Source organism: Pseudophryne corroboree, chromosome 8 (assembly GCF_028390025.1).
Source record: "Pseudophryne corroboree isolate aPseCor3 chromosome 8, aPseCor3.hap2, whole genome shotgun sequence".
Lineage (NCBI taxonomy): Eukaryota > Metazoa > Chordata > Amphibia > Anura > Myobatrachidae > Pseudophryne > Pseudophryne corroboree.
In genome coordinates, this window is record NC_086451.1 from 289,504,610 (window position 1) to 289,520,695 (window position 16,086).

General features: G+C 45.5%; 1 non-coding gene across 1 annotated transcript; it reads right to left on the reverse strand.

Annotated features, from left to right (window-relative positions):
* Window positions 1–6,579: 6,579 nt before the first annotated feature.
* Window positions 6,580–6,681, reverse strand: LOC134953828 (U6 spliceosomal RNA). Its single transcript, XR_010185805.1, has one exon. It is a non-coding gene; the product is annotated as a U6 spliceosomal RNA (small nuclear RNA).
* Between the last annotated feature and the right edge of the window lie 9,405 nt (window positions 6,682–16,086).

A 16,086-nucleotide genomic window follows, 5' to 3' on the forward strand; every position in this document is an offset into this window, starting at 1 on the left:
ACTTAGGACGTTAGAGAAAATAAGAATTTACTTACCGATAATTCTATTTCTCGTAGTCCGTAGTGGATGCTGGGCGCCCATCCCAAGTGCGGATTGTCTGCAATACTTGTACATAGTTATTGTTACAAAAATCGGGTTATTCTTGTTGTGAGCCATCTTTTCAGAGGCTCCTTCGTTGTTATCATACTGTTAACTGGGTTCAGATCACAGGTTGTACGGTGTGATTGGTGTGGCTGGTATGAGTCTTACCCGGGATTCAATATCCTTCCTTATTATGCACGCTCGTCCGGGCACAGTATCCTAACTGAGGCTTGGAGGAGGGTCATGGGGGGAGGAGCCAGTGCACACCACCTGATCCTAAAGCTTTTATTATTGTGCCCTGTCTCCTGCGGAGCCGCTAAACCCCATGGTCCTGACGGAGTCCCCAGCATCCACTACGGACTACGAGAAATAGAATTATCGGTAAGTAAATTCTTATTATTTTTATATATTTTTTTTTAAAGTAAAATATTTAAATATAGTTTTAAATAGATCTTCTTGAGTTAATTCAATTTAAGATGAAAACTATTTTTATTGTTGAAAGAGGAGTGTGCGTTCCTGTTCTCCATGGAGGTGTCATGCCCTTTCCCAAGATGGCCACTGAGTTCTTTACTGAACATGTATAGAGGCCATCTTGTTTTTACTGTGTAGAGTGACATGGTTGGAGACAGAAAACTATTACTTAGCTCAGATTTACTTGGATGTCAAAATGGCATCTTAGCCCACCCGGGTGTCATTATAGGTAGTGGTGTTTATATAATACAGATTTGCATCGCAGAAGTTACAGCCAATAAGACTGATTCTGAGTTGGAAGCTGCATCATGTCTGCTTGTATTTGGGTTGGCCGTCTACTGGTATGCAGTTAGTATACCATCCGTCGGCATCCCGGCTGTCTCAACACCGACACCGGCATTCTAACGGGGTTACCATACCGCTGCCGGTATACCAGCAAGGTAGGTCGATTCCCCCTCTATAGGTGTCCATGACACCCATAGACAGAGAATAAAACCTGTAGCGAGTGAAGCTCGCCACCGAGTCTGCAGTGCGGCGAGCGTGCAAAGGGCTTCGTTGAGCTCGCACCTCTGCTTGCATTCTGGCACATGGGATACCAACATTCTGCATCTCGTGCGCTGGTCATACATACCGATCCCCATTGGCTACTGTAGGAAAATGCCGCTATAAAGCCATTTCCTCATGTACATCCGTGCATCCCAATGTGCAAAGACTGAGATGCCTAGTGTCAGATGCCTGCTGTATACCTCCCAACATTCTGAAGGTACAAGTCGGGACCCTGTTATTCTTTCTGCGTGCCAGCATCAGAAAAGGAGACGTGGTCTCAGGTAAAGGGGGCATAGCTTTGTGGGAATGCCGCGACTGGGAGCCACACCCCAATTTTTATCACTATGGGGACATACCCAGGGCTCTAAGAGCTGCTGCTCATGCCCCCAGCCTCTCTCCCTACCGTGAATAGATGCTGTATGCATGCGCACAGCGTCTATTTACTGCTGCACCAGCGACTCTATGAGTAACAGGGAGCCTCCCAACTGCCCTCTTCCCACACCACGGGAAACTGCAGACCAGGGGTGGGACAGCGGGATAATCCCAAAAAAGGGACTGTCCCACCAAAAATCGGGACAGTTGGGAGGTATGCCATTGTCAGTGCCTGTAGGTGCAAAGACTGAGATGCTCACTGTCAGTGCCTGTAGGCACAAAGACTGAGATGCCCACTGTCAGTGCCTGTAGGCACAAAGACTGAGATGCCCACTGTCAGTGCCTGTAGGCACAAAGACTGAGATGCCCACTGTCAGTGCCTGCAGGTGCAAAGGTAAGATGCCCACTGTCAGTGCCTGTAGGTGCAAAGAATGAGATGCCCACTGTTAGTGCCTGCAGAAGGCAAGAATGAAATGCCCACTGTCATTGAATGTAGCTGCAAAGACTGAGATGCCCACTGTCAGTGCCTGTAAGCGCAAAGACTGAGATGCCCACTGTCAGTGCCTATAGGTGCTAAAATACAGATTTGTGCATCTTTAGAGACGCTGTCAAACACACCATTGAAACTCGAACCCGATCCATTGCAGGTGCTGTTTCTCTGCCCAAGAATGGCCTCCTACAGTATGTGAGCAGTTGAACGTCTGTGTAAGCATCGACTTTCACTGACATGGCCGCAACACAGTGACAACATACCCATAAGATGGACCATCTCCTAGCTTGCACTAAGCCACCTACCTGTCTCCGGCACAGGAACGCCCACTACATTTTCAACACATTTCTGAAACAGTGTATCTCCCATTCACCTCACTCGCAACTCCAACTCTGTGCGCACACTGTCTGGACGCATATGCAATGTGCTATAGACAGATCCACAGGAAAAAATAGCTCCACTGCATCCCGGTCAGACCCAGGGCGGGAAGCTTCAAGCATCGAATTTTTCTTGCGATGCATCCCGCCACTTTCCGCATGCATATCGGCATTTATTAACATGTATGCTCAAAGAAAATCCCAAAGGACAGCTCTTGCGGTATGAGCTGTCCTTTACGATGATTAGATGTCCCTGTTTATAAGCCAAAGTCCTATATGCGCATGCGTGGGCTAACACACAGGCCGCGCGGGGGGTGTTGAGAGGGATCCGATTGGTGCATAAGTGGAAAGCGGCCATAGTAGCGTTTCCATAAGAAATATTTCACAATTAAGATGTTTTGACAGTGATAGCAACTGTTTCGAAGTCAACTCACAATGGCCCTGATTCCGATTTGTTCGCTCGCTAGCTGCTTTTAGCAGCATTGCACACGCTAGACCGCCGCCCTCTGGAAGTGTATCTTAACTTAGCAGAATAGCGAACGAAAGATTAGCAGAACTGCTACTAAATAATTCCCTGCAGTTTCTGAGTAGCTCCAGACCTACTCCTAGATAGCGATCACCTCACTCCGTTTAGTTCCTGGTTTGACATCACAAACACGCCCTGCGTTCGGCCAGCCACTCCCCCGTTTCCCCAGCCACTCCTGCGTTTTTACCTGGCACGCCTGCGTTTTTTAGCACACTCCCTGAAAACGGCCAGTTTCCGCTCAGAAACACCCACTTCCTGTCAATCACACTACGATCACTCGAGCGTTGAAAAAATGTTGCTCGATCTTGTGTAACTCTCCAAAGTATTGTGTAAAATTACTTAACGCATGCGCGCTGTGTACCATGCTCATGCGCATTTTCCACCTAATCGCTGCATTGCGAAAAACGGCAACGAGCGAACAACTCGGAATGACCACCAATATGCGTTATCTGACAGAAAGGCTTTTCTTTGTGTTACACATGGTAAGCCCACTTCTTCTATGGAAAAATTCTCCCTGATCGGGTTACGGTCATTAGGTCGACAGCACTTAGGTCGACAGTCATTAAGTCGACCATTATTGGTCGACATGCATTAGGTCAACATGGTGAATAGGTCAATATGGAAAAAGGTTGACGTCAGTTTTTCATTTTTTTCCCCATTTTGTGAACTTTTTCATACTTTACGATCCATGTGGACTATACAGGGGAGGGGTCCTGGGGTGCACATCGGTAATGAGAGGTGCGACCCTGCAGAGACCTTTCAGTAGTACTGCATACAAAGAAAAGGTTGCAGGTACACAAATCAAACATACCAATTTATTAATATTAATCATTGCAATAAAATGTAGCATTTTAAGCGAGGATACTCGCATAGTTATGGCCAAAAGTAACGGCTTGCCTACCGCGTCCGGGTGACCTCATTAGTCGGACAAGTCCCTAACATTTTGTGGGGTTCACATCCAGGGCGCGGGACACCACAAAATGAAGCAGCTGAGTGACCCCAGGGCAACACTAAAGTGAAAAAATATATAGTGAAAAAGTAAAAATAGGTTAGTGAGAGAGGCTGCTGAAAAGAGCAGGGGTAAATTAGTGAGAGGTAATGAAGGGGGAGATAAAGTATTGAGAGGTAAAGTAGTGAAAAGTGAAGGTGGAAAATGAATTACATTGAAACAAAACACAATAGGGATGAAAGTAAATATGAAAATAAGTGTTAATCTGTGTTGCTCCTGAGGCAAAACAGCCACAGCAGTTCAGGGGGACCCACACCCCAGAAATCCACCCCCTATCTGATAATCCAATACACATTTGTGCAGGACTTACCTTGCTCTGCATGCAGTCTAAGAAATGTCAGGAACCTAATTAAAACCAATATATAGGACAGGTAGGCGTGGGTGCTACCACCAGGCAGAAAGGGTCTCTGGCCTTCTATTGTGTATGTAAATACACAGCATTAGGTATACAGGGGAGGGGTCCTGGGGTGCACACCGGTAATGAGAGGTGCGACCCTGCGGAGACCTTTCAGTAGTACTGCATACAAAGAAAAGATTGCAGGTGCACAATTCAAACACTACCAATTTATTAATAATAATAATCATTGCAATCAAATTTAGCATTTTAAGCATGGTTCTTCGCCTAGTTATGGCCATGTAAGTAACGGCTTGCCCACCGCGTCCAGGCGACCTCATTAGTTGGGCAAGTTCCTAACATTTTGGGAACTACAATTGGAAACGGCAACCTTGCCCGAAGCATGGCGAGCAAAGCGAGCCATGCAAGGGTACACGGTGCACTAATTGGGGTTCTCCGTCACTGTACGAAGAAAACAACACCAAAAACAGTCAAAAAACTCATGTCGACCTTTTTCCATGTTGAACTAGTACATGTCAACCTATTGACCATGTCGACCTATTGCATGTCGACTGATAGTGGTCAACCTAATGACTGTCGACCTAAGTGTGATCGACCTAATAACCCATACCCCCCTGATCACAGCAGAACTATTTCATCTCACCTTTCATGACCTCTGGAATTTTATTACTAAGTACCAAGATCTGTTGAAGAGTTAGAGAATTCTAACCTTAAAAGCAAATACACTCGGGTAATCCTGCATTTCATAACATTTAATTCAATAAGTGTAACCCCCACATCTGTAAAACAAATCTTATTTCTGTAATTAGATTAGTAGACGTTCGGTGCTGCATAGTTATCTGCTTTGTTTTTATCCTATTTGAATTATGGGCCTAATCCAGTAAGGATTTCAAATTCTGCTAATCAGCAGAATTTGCTATCCTTTGGAACGCATGATGGGGGCTGCCCATCGCTGGCCAAGGTCGCCCAGCATGGTGACCGCCGCCTCCCCCAGTTAAACAAGCAGAAATTGCGAACACTTTGCAATTTCTGCTTGTTAGCTGAAACTGTGGAAGCCTCCTGCCGGCGCCGCTAAGCTGCGCCCACAGGAGTACCGCCGCCATGTTCGTGATCACGGCAGCTGCGTGTGATGTTACGCAGCCGCCGTGATTACGCCCCCGACATGCCCCCATTTGGACGTCTCCGCCCCTATTCACACCGCACCAGCAACTCTCTTTCTCCTCCCTGGAAACAGACCCCCTGCTTCTCTCACTCCCCCATCTTACCCCCTGCTCCTCTCACATACCCCCTGCTTCTCTCACCCCCTCCCCATCTCACCCCCTGCGTCCTGAGAGCCTGGACTCTGGAGTATTGGGTCTCCTGCATCAGTGGCTGTAGCCTGGAGAATCATGCCAGATTTTTAAATAGCCGCCACTTCTTTTGATTGGTGCTGCAGCCGGTCCGCGAGCCGGGATTGGCTGGCGGCCGCTGCCAACTTTACAATGCAGCCGGGACCTGATGCTGTGGCTGGGCGGAGGCAGAACTGGTTCCGCCTGCAATTAAAGGTGACAGAACGCAGATCCGCCCCGTTCTGGCCCACTTTAACCACTGCTTACTGTATTACAATGTCCAAACTAGTCTCAGGTCCGAACTTGCTTTTACTGAAAATATAATGATACATTATTACATATGTTGGGTAGTGTTCACTCTAGGAGTGAAAAGGGGCAGGGCGCCGGACTCCGTGGGCACATTTGCCCAAAACGGGGCGTGGCCACGCAAATTAGGGGTGTGGCCACGCCTACGTAATTTTAGGGGGCGGTGCGGCCCACAGACGCTACTATAGAGAGCATCTGTGGCCGGCGACGTCACTGTTGGGGGCGTGCCCAGCACCTCCGTCGGTGCTGGGCTTCCCCCAGCTCTCTCCCAATGCGTGAATGGATGCCGCGCGCATGCGCACGGCATCTATACACGCCGGGAGGGCAGGAAGCGGGCGGCTGTTCTAGCAGGGCGCCGCAAAAGGGGCAGGGCGGGTTTTGCCTGCTAAAAAACGGGCAGGGCGCGGCGCCCTGCTAAAACAGCCTAGAGTGAACACTATGTTGGGAATGACTATAGTCAGTATTTGGACCATGGTAGTATGGTATTAGAACCTGTCAGGGTTCTAATACCATACCATTTTAAATATATTTTAACTGAAACCTATCTACTGGTGTTATCAACCAGTGGCCTGCCTCATGCATGTAAAGAATTCCTCTGGGAAGCTCTTATATTCTAGAATAGATCCTATGTACACAACATGTCAACAAGGAATTTTGCTTGCAAAATATCTTGACTTTTTATCTGCAGGCATCGGAAGTTTGTCCAGAGCTGTAGGCCTAAAATATGCTTCATGAATTTGCTTGTCATCCTTGTAAAGAGGCCATGCTAATCTTCTCTGTATTGTTACAACTTTAGTATAGGTGCTGTTGAAGGAAGAATATCTGCCACCCATACCTGGCACCGACCAAAGACCCAATTCTGTTTTGTGATTAAGAAATTGGCCAAATTTTAGAGATTCACAATTTGCTCTCAATACTCCAAATATTTTAATGATTATTAACAACCATTGGCGATTCATGTCAACAACACTACATTGGCCATGCAGAAACTTACATCCTCCAGACACTCATCCTTCCATACAGCAAGAAAATTAAATATGTCTGAATAAAAGTGTGTTTGTCATTTCTCATAAAGCTTTGGTAGGTGGAAGGAAGAGGTGGCCCAGACAGACATTGTATAGTAAGGGTGTGTTTGGTAGGTAGAAGGAAGAGGTGGCCTGGCACAGATAGAGTACAGTAAGGGTGTATTTGGTAGGTAGAAGTAAGAGGTGGCCCAGAACAGAGAGAGTACCATAAGGGTGTATTTGGTAGGTGGAAGGAAGAGGTGGCCCAGAACAGAGAGAGTACAGTAAGGGTGTATTTGGTAGGTGGAAGGAAATGGTGGCCCAGCACAGAGTACAGTAAGGGTGTGTTTTTTAAGTGGAAGGAAGAGGTGACCTGGCACAGAGAGAGTCCAGTAACGATGTATTTGTTAGGTGGAAGGAAGAGGTGGCCCAGCACAGACAGAGTACAGTAAGGGTGTGTTTGGTAGGTGGAAGGAAGAGGTGGCCCGGAACAGGCAGAGCACAGTAAGGGTGTGTTTAGTAGGTAGAAGGAAGAGGTGGCCCAGCACTAACAGAGCATAGTAAGGGTGTATTTGGTAGGAGGAAGGAAGAGATGGCCCAGCACAGACAGTGTACAGTAAGGTGTGCTTGGTAGGTGGAAGGAAGAGGTGGCCCAGCACAGACAGAGTACAGTAAGGTGTGCTTGGTAGGTGGAAGGAAGAGGTGGCCCAGCACAGACAGAGTACAGTAAGGGTGTGCTTGGTAGGTGGAAGGAAGAGGTGGCCCAGAACTGACAGAGTATAGTATTATTATTATTACATTTTATTTATAAGGCGCCACAAGTGTTTCGCAGTGCCGTACAATGAACAGTACAGGGAGACAAAACTTAACATTACAGTAAAGAAATAACAACAATAGAGTACAGGTAACAAAGAGCACCACAATTCTCAAAACATAATACAGCTTAGATGTAAGTAGCGAGTGAGTGGTCAGCGTACAACTAGGAGCTGGCAGCCATAGATAGAGATGAGCCTTTACCAGCAGGAGAAAAAGCGGGTAAAGATGGTTGCTGAGTAGGAGAGGGCTGTGAGTGAAATGTGTCAAGAAGAGGGTTTTGACAAGAGGAAAGAGGGCCCTGCTCTGAGGAGCTAAAAATCTAGTAGGAAGGGGCGACAGACAGATGACATGAGGTGCAAGCAAGCGGGAGGTAGCCTGATGGCAGGGTGTAAGCAAAGCAGAGATGGTCAAGGCATGAGGCAGGGGGATGGAGGAGCAGCTTCAGGACTAGGTTATGCATCAGAAGGGTACGCTTTGATGAATAAGTGGGTTTTCAGTGCCGTTTGAAGCTTTGCAAGGTCGGGGAGAGTCTAATGGAGTGGGGAAGCGTGTTCCACTGAAATGGAGCAGGACGGGCAAAATCTTGAACTCGAGCATGGGAAGCAGTGACCAGGGTAGAGGAGAGGAGACGGTCATTGGCCGAACCGTAGGGGTCATGAGGGAGTATGGAGGGAGAGGAGGTTGGACATGTAGGGAGCAGTGGAATTAGAGATGGCCTTGTATGTAAGGGAGAGGAGTTTGTAGAGGATTCTGTAGGGGAATAGGAGCCAGTGCAGATTTTGTCGAAGGGGAGTGCCAGATGTGGAGCGGCGGAAGAGTAGGGGTGTATTTGGTAGGTGGAAGGAAGAGGTGGCCCAGCACAGTCAGTACAGTAAGGGTATGCTTGATAGGTGGAAGGAAGAGGTGGGCAGGCAGAGACAGCGTACGGTAAGGATATGATAATGCAAATGCAGCTCATACAGACCTGCTGAAATACCCATATACACCTGTTAGGAGGTGTAGAGCGGCTTGAAGAGAGATAAAGAAGGAAGTTCCCAAAGCAACCAATCATCTTCTGTTATTTAATAGACTGCTAGATAAATGACAGATACTGATTGGTTGGTTTGGGCAACTACTGTATTGTTCATTCTAGCACTCTGCACCTTTCAAAACCAGTGCAGTTGAGTGCAGAATGAACACTAGTCAACTTCTCGACTTTAGATCCCAAGGCTTGATATACTGTATCTCCCCCTAAGTGTAAAACAGGTATATTCTGCAAAGAACTCAGCATCAGCTTTAGTGTGTATGGATTGTAACGGGAAAATGTGGTTGTTTTCTCCAATGGACATATCATGCTTGCTAACAATGATGGTAATGTTGTTTGTGGTTAGTGATGGGCTTAATGTATATATATATAAATATATATATATATATATACATACACATATCTATCTATCTATCTATCTATCTATCTATCTATCTATATATATATATATATATATATATATATATAGTCAGAAGAAAACAGACAGCGGCATATAGATAAAGATATATATACAGGAAATGGAGAAAAAGAGAGACTAGAAAAAAGGGTGCTTTTTGGATATGACAATGGTGTGAACCACAACTTATCTGGTTTTAAAATCTTCAATCAATCGATCCTCATTGGAAACATGGCATATGAAAATACAAATAAGAGGAGAGCAACATGGGGCCTAAAAACATAAAAGGCTTATCTGTCCATAAAAGGAGATATCAGGAGGCAGTCCCAACCTGTTTCTTCCATCAATGTCTGGACTTCAGATGACTCTGCTGGCTGTGGCAACCCGCTGTCACTCCCACAGACACCGCCCAGTATCCATTCACTCTCTCCCCAGCGCCTGCACTCACTCTGCACCCACACTCTCTCTCCCCCTGCACACTTTCTCCCTCTGTACCCACACTCTCTCCTGCATCTGCACTCTCTCCCCCTGTGTCTGCACTTTCTCCGCTGCTTAGTTCTGTCTGCTCCAGCTCTCTCGGTCTAAACTCAGGCACATACATGCAGTCGTCTACGCCTTACGATGCTGACTGCGGTGCGTTTGCGTAGAAGGATGTGTTGGGCAGGTGCTGTTTTGGCCAGTTATACTCACACACACTGCAGTTCACCGCTCCTCCCAGACTCTGCCTACAGATCCCGCCCAGGCGGCCCAGCACTAGAAAAGGACGGGAACCAGAAAGCCGATGCGTGCGGAGCGACCATAGTCTCTGGCTGACCGGGGGAGGGGGGGGGAGCTCCCGCCACATGGATGCATGGAAAGCAGCGCCCTTATCAGACCTGGCTCTCTATGCTGCCGCGTAGTCTGCCTAATGGCAGAACCGGCCCTGCTCGCATAACATGATACAGTGACAGTACAAAATAATATAAATCACATAGACTTGCTTATTAATGGCATCCACCTAACTTAAATGTTATCTACACAGCCACATGTAGGCTAAACTTGCAATCCACTCCTGCTAAGTGCTCATCATTAAAATGTTCCCAGAGGGTTTGCACAATTAATATGTTTGAATGAAAGTATGTTTTAAAACAATCTGAACATCCTGTCAAGGATGTTCCCTGCAGAAACCAGTCATATACCTTCCCACTGTATATTTCTTTCATCATATTTATATCTGTGCAATAAACACTTGTTGTGTCTCATTACATTCTTACTATTTATTTATGTTGCATTCATTGAATGATTTATTTACTTGGTAATCTCCTTTAGACCATACTAATCGTTTGCTGTTATTTCTCATTTTAAAGTGAAAATATTCCGCATGTATCACCATATCGCCAGGGTTTTTTTTTTATGTGTTGGTATATTTCCACTTATTAAACATTCAAAGGGGAAAAAGGACAAAATGAATGGAACACTCTGCAACATTACAATTAGAGATGTGCGGCGGACATTTTTCGTGTTTTGGTTTTTGATCTGGATTGGTTTTGCCAAAACGACCCTTTCGGGTTTTGGATCTGGATGATTTTTAAAAAAAACAGCTAAAATCACAGAATTTGGGGGTAATTTTGATCCTATGGTATTAGTGACCTCAGTAACATTCATTTCCACTAATTTCCAGTCTATTCTGAACACCTCACTCCTCACAATATTGATTTTACGCCAAACGTTTGCACCGAGGTAGCTGGATGAGTAAGCTAAGCGACACAAGTGAGCAGCACAAACACCTGGCCCATCTAGGAGTGGCATTGCAGTGGCAGACAGGATGGCAGTTTTAAAAACTAGGCTCCAAAGAGCACATAATGCAAAGAAAAAAAAGATGCAAGATGGAATTGTCTTGGGTCCTCTTACCCACCCTTATGTTGTTTAAACAGGACATACACAGTTTAATAAACCCATAATTTCAGCGACAGGTGGTCCCCCTGGAAAAAAACTCACCAAGTTCTCCGAATCATAGCTAGCTACAAACATACCACCTTCATATTTGATGACTTTTCACATTATGAGAAGAGGTAAGAGGAAGAGGACACTGTCAAGAAGGTGATTAAAAATTAGAGAGGCACATGCAATCAGGAACAACACACAGGCTTTCACTTCCACTCCTATATTGGTGTGGAACAGAAAGGACTACAACCAAGCAAATATGTAATTATTAATTACCACATTACTGGACAAACTGAAAAACTAGGGGCCAAAGCCTCCTACTCCATTTTCAGGGATTAAGATAATCACAGATTTAATGATGGGATGCAAATAAACTGGTGTATACCACAGGATCAAGATTGGATATTTTCCCCTCCACGGAATCTGGAGAGTTATTTTGTGAAAATCTCGTGGGTGTTTTTTTTTCCATTTTTTATTGCATTTTTATTTACATATTTTGTGGCAGATCCTTATTTTTGTTTTTCACAGCTCCCAGTTACATGCATGTGAACATATTTGTGTGTCCCAGTTACATGCATAGAGCGTACCTGTTTGTTTTGTTTATTTTATCCATATTAAGTACTAAGCACGACTGTGCAGTACATTTTTTTTTATTTAGCCCCTGCCCTAGCGGAGCTTACCACTCTACAGTCCAAACTCATTTCATACTATAAGGACTGTGGGATGAAGCAATGCTAACCTCCGTGCCCACAGCATGCCTCAGCCTGCAAGCCAGACATCTTCCTGGCTGTAAGCCACCATAAGACTCCATACTTGGCCTTATTCAGTAACTGTTTTTGCCTCACAGGATGTCCTGGCCCATCTAGTGCTGCAGTGCAATGGAAAGCTGATGCAATGCAAGATCACTGAAACTCTGTTCTTCTAACACTGCTAGGTCTTGCGATAACCCTACACAGCCCTTAGGAAAAGAAGATCCCTGTACAACAAATGCGCATCTTCTAAATAAATAATCCCAAAATGTGGAACATCAATAATAAATCAAAATTAAGGTTGACTAATTTAAGCCATTCATTTGAGTGAGTCCCTAACATGAAATAATTGAGAAGAACCTCTCTCTAATGCTCCGGCAGAAAACATCACATTTACCTCTCTGGCAGTTGTGCTGGATTATGATTCAGTCTCTTCTGAGTCACACTGACTTTGGCCACAAATGTGGTGTCTCCCCACTTTATTTAAAAACACTTCGTCAATTTCCATTTTCACCTTTGTGGCTAGTTTTCACAAAATTGTTTGTGATGTTGAAGCCTGTTTCATATCTACTCTAGGCTTTCATTTAAACCTAGGATCAAGTACAGCAGCACCCATGGACATATACAGCATAGGCAGCACCCCTGGAGAATTACACAGCACAGCAGACAGGCAACAGCACCCCTGGAGAATTACACAGCACAGCAGACAGGCAATAGCACCCCTGGACTTAAACAGCAGTGGGACAGCACCCCATGACTGATAGGGCAGAGGGACAGTACTCCATATAGGGCAGCACCCCTGGAATAATGTGGCAAAGAAAAGACGTGCAAGATGGAATTGTCCTTGGGCCCTCCCATCCACCCTTATGTTGTATAAACAGGACATGCACACTTTAACAAACCAATAATTTCAGTGACAGGGTCTGCCACAGGACTGTGGCTGAAATGATTGGTTTGTTAGGGCCCCCACCAAAAAAGAAGCAATTAATCTCCCCTTGCACAAACTGGCTCTACAGTGGTCAGATCTCATCCTCAGATTCACCCCCCTTCAGTGTTTACATCCTCATCCTCACAGAGAAATAATATTCAAACAGACCACATCATTTAGGTGTCAGTGGACTGCTTATGCTATTACCCAAAGTTTCTGAACTTGACAATGACTTATGATGAATGCACTGCAGGTGACGTATAAGTGACGATGTTCTTAGGTGGTTAACGTCCTTACCCCTACTTATTATGGCTTGACACCTGTTGTCCGGATTTGTGGAGAAATAATTCCACACCGAAAAGGTGGCTTTTTTTGTATTTTGCCCAGGCATGACAATGGGCTTTTTCATCCCATGGCCAACAAATGTCTCCACTGGTGCCTTATTCAAACAAACAACATCACCATCAGAATCCTTAACGTCAACTTCCTCTGCAGCGCCAGCTACACCCATATCCTCCTTTTCTTGGCGTACTTCTACAGTGACATCCTCAATCTCAATATCAGCAACTGGACTGGCGGTGCTCCTCCCAGCACTTGCAGGGGCCATACAAATGGTGGTAGGAGCCTCCTCTTCCCATACAGTGTTGTGAAGGTCAGGCCTAGACATCGCAGCCGCAAACAGTGCCAGCACCCCTGTATTTTCACAACACCCCTGTAATTTTACAGCATACAAGACAGGACTAGTGTACATTGATTTTCACTGCACCCTAGAATTATTACAGCATACAAGACAGTGTCAGTGTACATTGATTTTCACTGCACCCCGGAATTTTTACAGCATACAAGACAGGGCCAGTAGATTGATTTTCACTGCACCCTATAATTATTACAGCATACAAGACAGGGCCAGTAAACATTTATTTTCACTGCACCCCTGAATTTTTACAGCATACAAGACAGGGCCAGTAGATTGATTTTCACTACACTCTAGAATTATTACTGCATACAAGACAGGGCCAGTGTACATTGATTTTAATTGCACCCCTGAATTTTTACGGCATACAGGGCCAGTGTAATGTTATTTGAACAGCAACACCCCTATATTTTACAGCATTCAGCAGTGTGCTTTTAATTTTTAACATCTGCACACCTGAATTTTTATAGCATACAGGGTCAGTGTATTGTTATTTGAACAGCAATACCCCTATATTTTACAGTATACAGCAGTGTGCTTTTAATTTTTAACATCTGCACCTCTGATTTTTTACAACATACAGGACCAGCAGCACCCCATATTTTACAGCATACAGCAGTGTGCTTTTAATTTTTAACAACTGCACCCTTGAATTTTTACAACATACAGGACCAGCAGCACCCCATATTTTACAGCATACAGCAGTGTGCTTTTAATTTTTAACAACTGCACCCTTGAATTTTTACAACATACAGGGCTAGTGTAATGTTATTTGAACAGCAACACCAGTATATCTTACAGCATACAGCTGTGTGCTTTTAATTTTTAACAACTGCACACCTAAATTTTTATAGCATACAGGGCCAGTGTAATGTTATTTTAAGAGGAACACCCCTATATTTTATAGCATACAGCAGTGTGCTTTTAATTTTTAAGTGCACCTCTGAATTTTTACAACATACAGGGCCAGCAGCACCCCAATATTTTACAGCATACAGGAGTAGTGTGCTTTTAAGTTTTAACAACTGCACCTCTGAATTTTGACAACATACAGGGCCAGCAGCACCCCTATATTTTAAAGCATACAGGAGCAATGTGCTTTTAATTTTTAAGAACTGCATCCCTAAAATTTTACAACATACAGGGTCAACAGCACCCCTATATTTTCCAGCATACAGGAGGACAATGCCCCTGCACCCTGTACAACACAGTGACAGCCAGGACAGCAACACCCATGTACAGCTGCAGCACTTGAAACAACAGTGACAGCCAGAACAGCACCCTTAACACAGCATAGGTACACCACAGTGACTGCAGCAGCACCCCTAAGGAGCACACACTAACCCCACCCGACGCCACCACCCACAGAGAGAGACAGGTCTGTATCCCTCATTCTCCAAGTCCGGAGTAAAAATGGTGGCGATGTGCGGCTGTTTATATGGAATCCAAAGATTCTGACAGCTGGATGATGACGTTTTGCCTCATTCTGGTTTCTGAGTCTGGCGGGAAGTCCTGAGCCAGACACTGATCCGGATTCAGAGTGTGAAGTTCAGGGGGGTTCGGTTCTCAGGGAATTGAACCCGTTCATCTCTAATTACAATGTAAATTAGCATTACACTTTGAGAAGGGTTGCATACGAAATCTTGGCAGTCAAGATCCCGACAGTTAGAAGAACAACAGTGGGTCCTGAAGGTCAGTATCCTAACAGATGGCGGTAAATAAATCTACCCTACCCCTAACCAACCCCTCCTGCATCCTACCCCTAACCTCCCCCTCCCGCAGCATAACCCTATCCTCCAATCCCATGCAGCCTAACCTCCCCTCGCCCCCATCCTAACGCTAACCTCCCCCACCTCCCCGCAGACTAACCTTAACCCTCCACCTAGTGCCTAACCCCAACCCCCTGTACTTACCTTTGGAATCCATCTGGATTCTGTCAGGATTCTGCTGTGGTCTTATGACTGTCAGAGTTCCGACTGCCTTTTGAGAAATTTAAGTCATTATAACCACAATCGGATTTCATTTGAGCAAGAAAAGTAGGAAATGTCCCAAGGCGCAAACAAAGGCTAAGCTGCCACCAGAATATGAGGCTCACCAAAGAATACACAAATTAATTAGAATACACATAAAATATAAAATACTAGTACGGCGCTAAGCCTTATTAGAATACAATACCACAGATAAAATGTGAATTTAAAAAATAGATACAATGGATATAACATAAATCCATAAGTGTCAGCGTCCGGAGTCTTACTGGTACGCTGGGGCCACGGGGCTGGCTTCCTTGGCGATGTGCGGGCAGCGGCGGAGGTGGGCTGCTGGGCCGGATCCGTGGGCAGCAGTAGCGGCGGTGAGGGGGTCCGCTCATGGCGGCGGGACGCCGCTACAGCGCGTCGCTCTTGCTGAGCCGTTGCTAGGAGACCAGGGGCAGTGAGCATTGTGGCTTTGCAAAAAGGTCTGCATTACTGGGCGCCGCCATGTTGGAGACCTATTTTTAAGCATAGTTCCTGTTTCCTGTTTCTTCCAGCCAATCCAGGGGAAGCTCTCCCTATAAAAGGGGGCTGGTTTAGGACAGGGATGCCAGTGCTTCAAGTTACAACCCTGTTGTAGGTGCTTTAGCCTGTGCTCCCTGGATTCCTGCTGTATTCTGGTTCCTCCTGATCCTGTTTGGTCGGTTCTCTGTTGCTGCT